Here is a 13,623-nt window from a genome sequence, read left to right on the forward strand (position 1 = left end):
TTAATCTTCCCTTCTCAGAACTAAATAAATCTAATCAAAAAATATAAGAAAGAAATCAAGAAAATGACTAGAGCTTTAGATAATTTAGATATAATAGACAGCTGGAGAGAATTGAATGCAAATAGGAAGGAATATCCCTTTTTCTCAGCGGTTCATGGTACCTTTACAAAGACTGATCATATATTAGTACATATTACAAGTATAAATTGCCTAGAATAGCAGAAGAGGAAATACTCCAAAAAAAAGCAAAAAAAGCAGGGTGAAGGTGGCTAGGTGGCACAGTGAATAGAGCACTGGCCCTGGAGTCAAGAGGACCTAAGTTCAAATCCAGCCTCAGACACTTGACACACTTACTAGCCGTGTGACTTTGGACAAGTCACTTAACCCCAATTGCCCTCCAAAAAAAGAAGAAGAGGAAATAGAACATCTAAGTAGACCTATTTTATAAAAAGAAATTGAAAAGACCATAAATGAACCTCTTAAGCAAAAAGTACCAGAACCAGATGGATTATGGATTCTATCAAACATTTAAAGATCAACTAATTTCAATATTAAATTATTTGAAATAGGCAAAGAAGGGAACTTAACAAGCTCCTTTCATGAAACAAATGTAATACTGATATCTAAACCAGGAAGAGTAAAAACAGAAAAAAAAAAATGTATAGGCCAATTTAATTAATGAATATGGATATAAAAAGTCTAAAATACTAGCTAAAAGATTAGAACAATATATCAATACATAAAAACTTTATAGTTAAAAGCAAAAAACCAGAAACCTTAAAAGTGTCCTTTTCAGGTCACAATGCAATAAAAATTATATTTCACAAGGAAACAGATTAAAAACTAATTGGAGAGGAGCTAGGCAGCACAGAGAATAGAGCACCAGCCCTAGAGTCAGGAGGACCTGAGTTCAAATCTGGCCTCAGACACTTAACACTTACTAGCTGTGTAACCTTGGGCAAGTCACTTGACACCAATTTCTCTGTCTTCCCCCCTCAAAAAAAAAAAAATACTAATTGTAGATTAAACAACCTATCTTAAAAAATAAGTGGATTAAAGAACAAACCCAGGAACTATATAGGCAAAATCATATCTAAAAAAAATTTTATAAAAATAAAATCAGATTTAAGTAATTGGAAAAATATTAATTGTTCATGGGTAGACAGGGCCAATATAATAAAAATAACAATTTTGTCAAAATTTCTATATTAATGACATCCCAATTAAATTACCAAAAATTATTTTATTGAATTAAAAAAAATAACAATTCATTTGGAAGAACAAAAAGTCAAGAATATCAAAAGAAATAATAAATGTAAAGGAAGAAAGTTTAACAATATATTATATTATAATATTGTAATTATCTAAACTATCTGATACTGGCTAAGAAATAGAAAGGTACAATGGAACAGAGTAGATACACAATTTAATAACAAATAAACATAGTAACCATATTTGACATGTAAAGACTTAAGATTTTTAGAAAATAATTCATTATTTAGTAAAAATTGTCGGGAAAACTGGAAAGTCATCTGAAGAAATTGGGCATAGACCAATATCTTATACCATTTATTAAGATAAGGTCAAGGGATGGCTAGGTGGTGCAATGAATAGAGCACTGGCCCTGGAGTCAGGAAGACCTGAGTTCAAATCCAGTCTCAGATACTTAATATTTACTTAGCCATGTTACCCTGGGCAAGCCACTTAACCCCAATTGCCCTGCCTTCCCCCCTCCAAAAAAGCAAAAAAAAAAAAAAAAAGATAAGGTCAAAATGGATACATGACCTAGATACAAAGAGAAATATTACAAGAAAATTTGAAGAACATGGAACATATTACTTATCGTACTGATGGAGAGGCAAACAATTTATGAATAAACGAGAGAAAGCAGAGTGAGGTGTAAAATGGATCATTTTTTTTACTCTACTCTTTTTTACTAATCAGTTTTTTTTAACTTAACTACAAAATGAGAAAAGAAAAAAAAAGCTACATTGCCATGGACCCAGCAAAATATGAGAGGATTCAATATAAAAGAATAAACTTCCATTTCAAGGAAGCCTAGCTTTTCTTTGCTTCCTGGTAGGCTTTCTTTTGTTCTCTGCCAGGTACTTTTTACTTTATTTTCCCCCTTCCTGCCTCCACCCCAAAGAAGGCTACAATTAATCATGGATATATGTATATATACATAGATATCTATAAACATACACATATATTCACTTATACACATACACACACATGTGCGTGCGTGTGTGTGTATAACTGTACTGTGCCTATTTCCACTTGTCATCTCTTTCTCTGAAGGTGGATACTGTCTTCCCTAAGTCCAAGATTTTCTATGTTTTTCTAAATTAACCAGCACATCATTTTCGACACCACAATAAATATTTCAACCCAATCACATCCTTTCTGAGAGGTTATCTATGAAAGTTTTTTCCCAGCATTATACATTCCTTCTATTCTTTTCTACATAGGTTTTATTTATATGAGAAAATTTTAATTTAAAATAATCAAAATTATCCATTTTATACTTCAATAATGCTCTCACCTTATAATATAGTTTAAGGTCTGATACTACTGAATCTGCTTCCTCTACATCTTTTTTCCCTGGTTTCTTTGAAGTTTCTGACCTTTTGTTCTTCCAAATGAACTTTGCTATTATTTCTTCCAACTCAGTAAAAAAAAATTTTTTTAGTAATTTAATTGGGATGACATTAATAAATAGATTAGTTAAGTAAAATTGTCATTTTTTATTATATTTGCTTTACCTACCCATGAACAATAAATATTATTTCAGTTATTTAGATCTGAGTTTATTTGTATAAAAAGTGTTTTCTGTCTATGTTCATATAGTTCCTATGTCTGTTTTGGCAGGTATATGCTCAGGTATTTTATACTGTCTAGGTATTTTAAATGGTCTAAAAACAATATTGAATAATATCGCTGACACACAGTTTTCCTATTTTTCTCTTTTTATTGAATCTATTTTAGCTTTAACTTTGAGATCATGATTACTAGCCCTGTTTTTTTTTAATTTCTTTCAGAATTTAGAAGACTTACACACCCTTCTAGATATGTATATTGTTTCCTCTTTAACCCATTCCCAATGAGAGTAAGTTTCCAGCACTACATACCCTCCCTGCTACTAGCTTCTTATATATTAATTTTCCTTTTTATGCCTCATTTGTATGAGATAATTACTCCTTTTTATCTCCCCCTACACAATTCTATTCTTTTTAGAATCACTCCATCATACTTAGCTCAGCCCAAGCCCTTCTTTCAAACTACCCAAATAATGACATTTATAAAAGTACTGATATTTTCATATGTGAGTGTGTGTGTATAACAATTGACCTTATTGAGTCTTTTATAATTGGTCTTTAATGTTTACCTTATGTTTCTCCTGGATGTTATATGTCAAATTTTCCCTTAAGTTCTGCTGTTTTTGTCACAAATATCTGAAAGTCACTGAGTTCATTAAATATCCATCTTAAAAAATTCAAGATTATACTTAACTTTGATGGATAAGTTATCTTTGGTTGTAACCCCAGCTCTTTTGCTCTATGAACTATAGTATTCCGAGACCTATAGTCCATCAATGTAGTAGTTGCTAGGTCTTGTGTAATCCTTATTGTAGCTCCATTTAAATTTTTTTTTCCTTGTTGCTTTCAATATTTTCTCCTTAACCTGAGAGCTTTGAAACTTGGCTATGATATTCCTGTAAGTTTTCCTCCTAGGATCTCTTTCAGGTGGTAATCAGTGGATTTTTTCTATTTCTACTTTGCCTTCTAGTTCTAACAGGAGCAATTTTTCTTGATAATTTCTTGCAATACTGTATAACGATTTCTTTTTTATTGTTATTTTCAGGCAGTCCTCCTATTCTTATATTATTTCTCCTCAATCTTTTCTCCAGATCAATTGTTTTTCTGATGAGATATTTCACTTTCTCTTCTATTTTTTCATTCTTTTGATTTTGTTTTATGATTTCTTGATTCTTAGAATGTCATTAGCTTCCCCTTGCCTAATTCTAGTTTTCAAGGAATTGTTTTCTTCCTTAAGTTTTTTATTCTCTATTTCAATTTGGTTGACTTTCTTTTCATAATTCTTGATTTTCTTGGATTGTTCTTATTTTTTCTAATTTTTCCTTGATCTCTCTCATTTGATTTCTAAAGTCCTTTTTAAGTTCTTCCAAGAACTCTTGTGCTTGGGACCATTTGATGTTTCTTACTGAGAAAGGAGAGTTCTCTGAATATGATGTCTATGGGCCCAACCTTGGCTTCTCCTCTCCATTCCTAAGTCATAGCTAGGGCCCCTAGCCACACTGTCCTGCAAATGACCTTGCTCTCTGTTGTCCCTTCCATGGCTGCAAACTACACCTGTCCTCTCTGCTCCAGAACTGAAACCAGAGATTTTGCTTTCCTGAAAGCTCCCACAGCCTACAGGGTCCTCACCCCTCTGTTACTGCACTTACCAGGTGTGGGCTAGTTAGTCCCTTCTCCCTGCAACCATAGCCGATGGGGCATCTGGGCAGCACAGCTGTGCTTGGCATCTCTGAACAGTGGAAAGTGCTTCAGTTTTTTCCCATTTAGCCATCAGACCCCCACACTGAGAAGAAAGTTTCTAAAGCTGAGATTGCCTCCCAACCTAACTGCCCCCAGGGATTGTTGCTTGTTCATTCTGCAGAGCTGGCCTAGAGGAGTTCTTTCCTGGGGCTTTACTCTGCATTTATTTCTGCTTCTCTGAGATGATTGACTAAAATAATTGAAAGGGAAAGCAACAAATGTTGAAGAGGATGTAAAAAAAAATTGGGAAAAAAATTCATTGTTGGTAGAATTGTGAACTAATGCAACCATTTCAGAGAACAATCCGGAATTATGCTTAAAGAGTATTAAACTGCCTATATCCTTTGACTCAGTAGTAACACTACTCAGTCCATTTCCGAAGGTGAGTAGGAAAAAAGGATATATTCTAAAATATTTATAGCAACTCTCTTTGTGGTGGCAAAGAACAGGAAATTGCAGGGATGCCCATCAGTTGGGGAACTGCTGAACAAGTTGTAGTATATGATTGTGATGGAATACTACGGTGCTATAAGAAATGATGGGCTCATTGATTTTAGAAAAACACAACTGCACTTGCATGAGATAACGAAGAGTGAAATGAGGAGGACCAAGAGAACATTGTACACAACAACAGCAATATTGTTTTAAGAACAACTTTGAGCCACTAAGTCATTTTGACCTTTATAAACAAAGGACATACGAAGACTCTATCTGCATCCAGATAAAGAATCACACATATATATACACATATGTATTATGCACACATTTGTGTCTAATGGTAACCATCTCGGGGGAAGGAGGAAAAGCAAAAAAAGAAATGTACATGATAACTTTATTATAGATGCAAAAGGAATAGCAAGTTGTACGTAATAGATTTGCAGTTTCATGTGCAATCATCTTTTTTGTTATATTATGTCATGGAAACGCTTGCTTTACTTCATACATTAAAACAAATAAATTTTTTTAAAAGAAATTTTATAAAATGGCCCTACCTTTCCATCTAATACCTTAAAACCATGAACACTGTGATCCAGTGACATTAGCCTCCTTGCATAAGCCTCGATTTCTCAACTCCAAGCATCATGACTGGCTTTTTCTCAGGCATGGAAATCGCTCTTTTATCTCTTGGCTTCTCTCAAGATTCCAAACTAAAATCCCGCCTTCTAGAGGGAGCCTTTCCCAGCCCGTCTTAACTACAATGCCTTCCCTCTAGTGATTATCCCGCGTATAGCTGGTCCGCGTATAGCTGATTCGTGTATAGCTGTCTGCATGCTGTCTCCCCCATTAGACTGAGTTTCTTGACAATGGGGACTATATTTTGCCTTCCTTTATATCCCCAGCCTTTAGCACAGTGCAAAGTATATAGTAGGCACTCAATAAATGGGTAGCTAGGTGATGCAGTGGATAGAGCACCAGACCTGGAGTCAGGAAGACTCATCCAGTTCAAACCTCACACAATTACTATGTGACCCTGAGCAAGTCACTTAACCTGTCTGCCTCACTTTACATTTTATGGGTGAATAAAATTAGCTGGAAAAAGAAATGTCAAACCACTCCAGTATCTCTGCCAAGTAAACTCCAAATGAGGTCACAAAGAGTCAGACATGACTGAGCAATTCAATAAATATTTATTTTTTGACTGATGCTTTGAGTCTGAAATATCTTCAGGATATCATGTCAAAGGTCAGATGGACAGTGGTGTAAACTTGGAGGTAGAGGAAGTGTTTGGGACTAGATAAAAGGGTCTGAGAATCATCTACATAGAGATATTAGTTGAGTCCAAGATAAGATTAATAAAAGAGACAGAATAGGAGGAGAGAAGAGGTCCAAGGACACATCCAAAGTTAGTGGGGATGATCTGAACAAATACCCAACACAAGAGACTGAGAAGATTGTTCATACAGTTAAGAACCAAGAGAGTGTAGTCTTAAAAAAAATAAAATTAAAAAAGTGTGTTTTATAGTTGAATTTATATAGTAGCTGGTTGTACCTTGGCAGATACCCTCCCAAATATTTTATAGTTTCTGTAGTTATTTTGAATGAATTTTCTTTCTAGCTTTTCCAGCTGGATTTTGTTGATAACATGCAGGAGTGCTAATTATTTATGTGGATTGATTTTGCATCCAAACTATGCTTTCAGATAACATTCTCAACTTCCCAAAGTCTGTTGACTGACTTACCAAACCCAACTTACCTCTATGACAAGCCAAGTTATATTCATTTGAATATCTAAAACAGTCATTAACCAGAAGAACATTCTGTCTTCCAGACAAAACTCTTAACCATAGAATAGTCCTAATTCATGATTTGTCAGTCAAGGCATTCAAATTAAAGAGAAAAATTAACTTATAACACTAATGGAAAATCATCTTGTGGATTTAAACACAAAATTTGTTGCCAGACTAATAGCATTCATCCAATTGAATAGATCTTCAAACCAGCTAGATAGGCACCATTCTATTCACCTACCAATTCTGACTTCTATATTTGTTGCATTCAGAAAAAAGTATAGAGAAGTTATCACCTTTACTGTCATTACTATAAGATGTGGCACCCGAAGTTACCATTCAGAGCCTAGATATGTCAAAGCTTGATTAATTAACCCCAATTAACTGATCAAATCCAATACAAAGCCAAAGTTTTAATTGTTCTATTTTTTAAGTGTTGCTATATGATTCCAGCTACTTTTTCAAATCTATGAAAATGCCACTATTTGTCAGGTTGAGTTTGGCATTCATTAGACATCTTAAAACTAACTCTCGGTGCCTTTAGGGGAAAATAAGCATCTCTTCCAGTATAATCTATAGCATATATATGCTGCCGAATAGCAATCCCTCTATCTCACTGTTCCCTTTTTATTTCAGTAAGATCCAAAAATGTCCTCAAATCTGCCATGCCACTACTGAAATTCTGTGCTTTCCTTTTTCTCATACTGGGGAATCAGAAATTGAAGTCACTGGTTTGGGCTCCAGAGGAGTTAGTACCACTATATACAGAATAGGAGAAGAGAAGACTGGAAGAAGATGTGAGAGCTACATTGAGGTGTTTGTGGGGCTTTCATGAGAAAGACGAATTAAACTTGTCAACAAGTCTGGCCCCAGAGGGCAGAAACAGGAGCCGGAGGTCCAAGCTGCTAAGAGGGAAATTTTAGGCTTAATGTCAAGGAAAGAACTTCCTAATAGTTGGTGTTGCCTAAAAATGAGCTACCTCTACTAGCTGTGTGACCCAGGGCAAGTCACTTAACCCCAAATGCCTCCCTCCCCCGCTCCCCCCAAAAAAAGGAAAGAATGAGCTTCATCAGGAGCCAGTGGGATCCCTGACTCCTGCCAGGTCTTCAAGCAGAGGCTAGGTGGACCATTTATCAGGTAGGCTGTAGTTTTTGTTGTTCAGTTGTTTTGTTGTGTTTGACTCTTTGTAACCCAATTTGGGCTTTTCTTGGCAAAGCTACTAGAGAGGTTTGCCGTTTCCTTCTCCAGTTCATTTTACAGATGAGGAAACTGAGGCAAATAGGGTTATTTGCCCAGGGTCACACAGCTATTAAGTGTTGAGGCCAGATTTGAATTCAGAAGACCAGGGCCTGACTTAATGCCCAGCGCTCTGTGCACTATGGTGCCACCTGTCTGCCGCTGCCCTGTACCTTTAGGAATCAAATGACATATTCAGGATTTAGCAATTGAAATTGACAGTTTTTCGAAAAATTGAGAAAAGTGTTCATGGAAATGGTTTGGAGACAGAAAAAGAGTAAAAAAAAGGAGAGAACTGGTAACTTATTTTATAATGTAATACTACAAAGAGAATTGTATAAAGGAATGAATCTGGAGACAGCAACTATTAAGACTGAGGGCTTGAGAAAAGCTGAAGGGACTGTTTCACTGTCATGTCTGAAGAGAAGCTGGAGATTCCATAAAGAAAGGTCGAGAGACCTCCTCTCTTGATGGAACTCTTTCTTTGACCTTTTACCTTGTGAAGAGAATGAAGAGAATCCCTGAGGAGACATTTTGCCTGATATACTGAGTGAACTGAAGAATGGATGTGTGTTTCCAGAAGAAGTGATAGTGATAGTTAGGGCTGATTCTATCCATGATCTTCCTCACACTTCAAATATTGTAAGTTGTTTTTTATATCTTTGTGTTATCATTGTTAATAATGTTTGCAATCGTTAACATTGTTAATGATCACTGTTAACAAATTGTAAATTTAATATTAAGTTAATCTTAGGATACTAGGATTTGTTTGTGATGCATATGGTCAATTAATAAACATTTATTAAGCATCAGTTATGTGCCAGTCACTGTGCTAAGCTCTAGGGGTACAAAGAAAGGTAAAAGGCAGCCTGCCCTTAAGGAGCTCACAATCAAATGGAAGAGACAAAATACAAACAAATATATACAAAGAAAGTTATATACAGGATATAATAAAGAATACAGGAAATAATAAAGAAGGAAAGGCAAGAGATTTAAGAGGCTAGTTATTTTTTTTTTCAACCACAGTGACATAAGAATATGGCTTTAAGAGCAATGGTGATCTGCTATGTGAGGGGAGGGGGCACCCTCAGCAATAAATATCCAATTCTTGAAATATTAAAGTCAAGAAGGTCTAAGATCGTACAAGCTTTTAGGCAGGTCAACCACTACTCAAGAAGAAAAGATTAATCACGAGAAAAAGATGTAGTCTGCAATAGAAACAGCTTAACCCTGAACTATTTAAGCAAGTAGTCAGCAATGAAAAATGGGAAAAGGAAAACAAAAATGACATCAACACCAATTGTAATAACTAGAGGCAGTTAGATGGAACAGTACACAGAGCACCAGAGTTAAAGAAAAACTGAGTTCAGATCCTGCCTCAGACCCTCACTGGCTTCCTGACCTTGAGCACATCACTTAGTCTCAGTCTACCTCAGTTTCCTCATCTATAAAATGGGTATAATGATAGCACCTACATCCTGGGATGGTTGTAAGGATCGAAAGTGTTCTGCAAACCTGAAAGCCCCATATAAATGCTACCTATTGTTATTGCTTAACCATTATAATGCTGTTGCCACTACAAGATCAAAAGAGCCCAGAAAGTGGCTTAGTTAGCACTGAGGATACATGAAAGCTGAAAGACAGCCCCTGTTCTTGAAGAGTTCACAATTTAATGTAGGAGACAACACTCAAACAACTACAAACCATTAAGATATATACAGGGTAAATTGGAGACAGTCAACAGAGGAAAGGCATTAGTATTAAGAGGGCATTGGGAAAGACTTCTTGTAAAAGGTAAGATTTTATCTGGAACTTGAAGAAACGCACATAAACCAGGAGATGGTGACAAAGAAATAACATGCAACTGGCATAGGGAACAGCCAATACAAATGCCTGGAGGTGAGACATGAAGTGGGGTCATGAGTATGTAACAGCAAGGAGAGCAGTATCATTAGATTCCCAGAGAAAGAGAGAAGGGAGGTGTCAGAAGACTGGAAATGTAAGAAGAAACCAAGTTATGAAGGGCCTTAAAACCCAAATGGAAAACTTTGCATCTGATCCTGGAAGTAACAGGGAGCTTATGCCTGGACTCTTGCAATAGGTCCGTTGATGGATCTCCCAGCCTCAAACCTCTCCCCATTATTACAATCCACCTTCCACTCAACTATGATCTTGAACTTTCTAAATCAAAGAGCTGACCACGTCACTTTCCTCCACTTGATGACCCCCTGTTGCCTCCATCATCAGAAACAAAATCTTCTGCTCGGTTTTTAAAGCTTTCCACCAGTGGTCTCCTTCCTTGCTTTTCCAGTCTTAGTCTTGCCTCCCCTCCCAGTATTCTAGAATCTAGTAATACTAGCTTTCTTTGTGTTCCTCACACACACCACTGTCTCCCAACTGTGATTTATCACTGGCTGGCATGCAAGCCTGGAATGCTCTCCATCCTCACCTATTCCTCCTGCCTTCCCTGGTTTCTTCAAGACTCCCCCTCAAATTCTACCTTTTCCTAGAGATCTTTCCCTTCTTTGCATTCCCCTCCAATGCTATTGATCTCCCTTTATTTTTTTTTTAAAGCAATAGGGGTTAAGTAACTTGCTCAAGGTTACACAGCCAGTTATTTCTGGGTGTGATGCTGAGTATCTGAGCCCGGATTTGATCCAGGTCATCCCGACACTGGAGCCCGTGCTCTTACTCACTGAGCCACCGGCTGCCCCGTTGATCTCCCTTTATTGATCTCTCCAATTCATCCTGTCTATATCTTGTTTGTACATAGTTATTTGTATGTTGTCTCCCCATTCAGCTATGAGTTCCTCGAGAACATGGATTGTTTTTGCTTTCCTCTGGTTCTCCAGCCCTTAGTAGAGGCAAGTACTTAATAAATGCTTATGGACATGACTTGACCTTTGCACAATTTCCCCTCTTTTTTATTTAAATTTTTTCAATAAAAAATCTCTTTTCTCTCTCAATCTCCTAGTTACTTCCCTGATGCCTGCAAGCACACTCATGTCTTCCCTGTCCTTAAGGTTAAAAACCCTTCACTTGGTCCTATCATCCCTGCTCACTATAGTCCTACATCCTCTTCACTTTCACAGCTACACTACTAGGAAAAGCTATTTACAATCACTTCCTTTCTTCTCATTCTCTTTTAAACCATTTGCAATCTGTCTTCATCGATCAAATAAAACCACTCTCTCCCAAGTCAGATCTAATGGCCCTTTTTCTCAGCTCTCATTCTTCTTGATCTCTCAGCCTTGGAGACTGAGTCTCCCTTTTCTCCTGGAAACTCTCTCCTCTCTAGATATGCAGGACAATGCATTATCCTAGCCCTCCTCTTAACTGTCTCAACAATCTCTTCAGTCTCCTTTGCTGCATATTTGTCCCCAGATTCTGTCCTTGGTCCTCTTCTCTTCTCCCCCATTCCATCTTTCTTGGTGATCTTATCGGCTCCTGTGAGCTCAGTTATGATCTCTATACAGATGATTCTCACAACTGTTTTTGCAGCCCTAACTACTCTCCTGACCTCCAGATTCATGTCACGAACTGCTTATCAGGCATCTGAAACTGGACACCCTTAAGACATTTCTAGCTGAACATAACAAATACGGAATTCTTCCCTCCCCCCACACTTTGCCATCTTCCCAACTCCCCTATTACTATGAATACTTTTCCTAAACAGGTTGCAGCCTTGCTGTCTTCCTCGACTCTCCAATCATGCTTACCCACATAACCAATCTGTCGCAGTCTCATCATTTCTGCTTTTACAACATCCCTCCAAAAAGTCCTCTTCTTTCCCTGCCCATAGCTGCCACCCCGGTACAGGACCCCATCACCTTTAGCTAAGTCAATAAGCATTTATTAAGAGCCTATTAGGTTCCAGGCACAACATTAAGCACTTTGTTGTTCAGTCTTTCCAACTCTCCATGACCCCACTGGGAGTTTTCTTGGCAGAGATACTGGATTGGTTTGACATTTCCTTCTCCAGCTCATCTTACATATGAGGAAACTGAGGCAAACAGGGTTAAGTGACTTACCCGGGGTCAAACATCTAGTAAGTGTCTGAGGCCAAATTTGAATCAGGAAGATGTCTTCCTGACTGCAGAGACTGACTCCCAGCACTATGTCCACTGCGCCATCTAGCTGCCGAACAGCACAATGTTTTGCAAACCTGAAAGTGCTGTATAAATGCTGCATAGTTGTTTGTACGTAGTTGCTTGTATATTGTCTCCCCCATTAAATTATTAGTTCCTGGAGAGTAAGAGCCTTATCTTTGCCTTTCTTTGCATCCATAGCCCTTAGCACAATGCCTGGCACAGAGTACTCACTCAATGAATATTATGAACATGATTTTTGCATCTGAAGGATTTCCCCTTTATACCTCATTTTTTAAAAAGGCATTTTTGGGTTCTTTTGTTGTTTGGAGGGGCAATTGGGGTTAAGTGACACACGGCTAGTCCAAGGTCACACGGCTAGTAAGTGTTAAGTTTCTGAGGCTGAATTTGAACTCAGGTCCTCCTGACTCCAGGGCCGGTGCTCTATTTGTGCTACCTAGCCGCCCCCTCCCCCCAAAAAAGTTTTAAACAAACATTTATTTTATCTCCCTCTTATCACCTCTCCTTTAAGGAAAGAAAGAAGAAAAAACCCTTGTAAAAATATGCATAGTCAAGAAAAAGCAAATTCCCCATAATGATCAAGTACAAAAAGTATATGTCTCAGTCCATACCCTGAGTTCACCATTCCTCTCTGCCAGAGGTGGGTAGCATGTTCCTCTCAAAATCTCACTGTCTTTTGCCCTTGCAGATCCTCAACTTTGATCCCTCTGGAGTCTCCTTCTCCCATCCTCTGACAGGGTGAAGAGGAAGAAGGAGGAAGAGGAGGAGGAGGAGAAGGAGGAGGGGGGAAGACTGAAGAGGTGGGGGAGGGGGCGAGGAAGGGGAAGAGGAAGGAGAAGGAGAAGAGCTGGACTGAACAATCTCCCAGGCCCCAAGCCTAAAAGTCTCATGACATTCATAGTTTCCAGTCACATTAGGCCCTTGGAGAGCATCGTTAGGTCTCAGAGGGAAATTGTGAACCCAGAGCTATTCTCAGCCCTCTCTGAGGGTTACTGTGGGTGAAAGGTCCTTTTTCATTTCCTACCTGAAGCTACTAGACAGGATCAGATGCCCAACTTTCTGCCCGTGGTCCAAGCCTCTGTTTGCTTTCAGCTTCTCTTTTCCCATGAGTAGAAAGGTCTTCAAGTCAAAGGCCATGGAGGACAAGGTGAGAGCAAAGTTGGAAAGATGACAGTCATCTTTGACCTTTACACAGTACTTTAGATTCCTTGTCCTTCTACATAATGAGTGGTGAAAAAGAGAATCATCCCCATTTTTCAGATGAAGAAACTGAGGCTCAGAGGACCAAAGGTCATCCACACAGTGGCAGAACTGGAGCTCCAGCCCACACTCTGACTCCAAGTCTCTTTCCTACTTTCCACCTATTAGTTGTTCTCAGTCTTTCCACCTATCAGTTGTTCTCAGTCTACAAATGCTTTTTTCCTAACGGATCTTGTCCCATTCTTTCTGGAGGCTTTTTCCCCCTCAAATGACTGGACTGTTTGGTGAAAT

The sequence above is a fragment of the Petaurus breviceps genome, unplaced genomic scaffold (assembly GCF_028583685.1).
Source record: "Petaurus breviceps papuanus isolate PSGF00001 unplaced genomic scaffold, PetGlider_PUasm1.0 91041, whole genome shotgun sequence".
Taxonomy (NCBI): Eukaryota; Metazoa; Chordata; class Mammalia; order Diprotodontia; family Petauridae; genus Petaurus; species Petaurus breviceps.